General features: G+C 41.5%; 1 protein-coding gene across 4 annotated transcripts in view; it reads right to left on the minus strand.

Moving 5' to 3' along the window:
* LOC129771109 (G protein alpha o subunit) overlaps positions 1-860 on the minus strand; it is a 158,099-nt gene extending 157,239 nt beyond the window's left edge. For 2 of the 4 annotated variants that reach the window (XM_055774449.1, XM_055774446.1), the window contains exon 1: positions 529-851. The gene's annotated coding sequence lies outside the window, so the exon portion shown is untranslated. Of the gene's footprint in view, positions 1-528 lie in introns of all 4 variants that reach the window. The other 2 variants (XM_055774451.1, XM_055774450.1) reach the window with 2 other exon arrangements.
* Positions 861-1,065: the final 205 nt, after the last annotated feature.

A 1,065-nucleotide genomic window follows, 5' to 3' on the forward strand; every position in this document is an offset into this window, starting at 1 on the left:
ATAAACAAATAAAGGCACTGTTTTGGTAGAATCGTTCTTTAAAAATAAATATATTTCGATATATTTGTGAAGATTTTCGCACGAGAATAGAATAGATTCTCGCCGTCTCAACAGACGATTATCAGAAGGCTATCCTATCACCGCAGAACCAGGTCTGAAACTTAATCCCTGTGCGCGTTTCTCACGCCAATTATTGGACCGAGCTTAATTGTATTCTCACGAGTTGAATAAATTACTCGCTTCAACCACATTATATCGGACTGATTCAATCTGTTATCAACTAAAATGCATTCTCAGCTCCAGGTTACAGCGTTTCATGATCGATGTAAAGCCGGATGCTACGTTTAACGAGATAAATGTTCTTCAATGTCGCCCATTCGTTGGGATGTTCTGTCCAATACAGTGACCTATGTTTGTTTATAGAATTGTCAACACCCCACACTAGATGCTGAATCCGTTATAATTTAATTCAACTTTTCAAAAAGCTGAAATTTATTGTGGATTTCTAGCCCTTTGGGAGAAATTCACCTTCACAATTTTCCGTTTTCCGTGACACTAACACAAACAATTTCCGTACGCCCGAAAATGTACCAACAGGGAAAACGATGGGAGTCTGTCTCATTACTCTTCACAAGAACACTTTTCTTCGCAGAGGTATTCCAGCATCTCAGTTAATCATGCTTCGATGGACCGTTGATGTAATTCTAGTCTCCGGTGACAGCAATCGCTTCAGAGTTTAATTCATCGGCAAGATCCACAATTTCCATATGCAATTTTGGGAAGGAATAAATTTACACAAACGGCGCCTGCACTGCTGCTGGAAAACTCGCTCCTCTTCTCACGACTTTATTTTCCTTCTCGCCCAATCTATGCGGAATTGACACCCTCTTAGCATGCATCTCACGCACACAATCTCACACTAGCGGAGGATTGACGTTTATTTTGCATCATGCTTTCATGTCAAAGAACTCAGCGGAACGCAGCGCAATGTCGGAATGCGCTTTACGCCGGAAGGTATGAGCTATCCGTTCCTCCAGCAATGACGTCACACTCACGTTGGAATCA

The sequence above is a fragment of the Toxorhynchites rutilus genome, chromosome 2 (assembly GCF_029784135.1).
Source record: "Toxorhynchites rutilus septentrionalis strain SRP chromosome 2, ASM2978413v1, whole genome shotgun sequence".
Taxonomy (NCBI): Eukaryota; Metazoa; Arthropoda; class Insecta; order Diptera; family Culicidae; genus Toxorhynchites; species Toxorhynchites rutilus.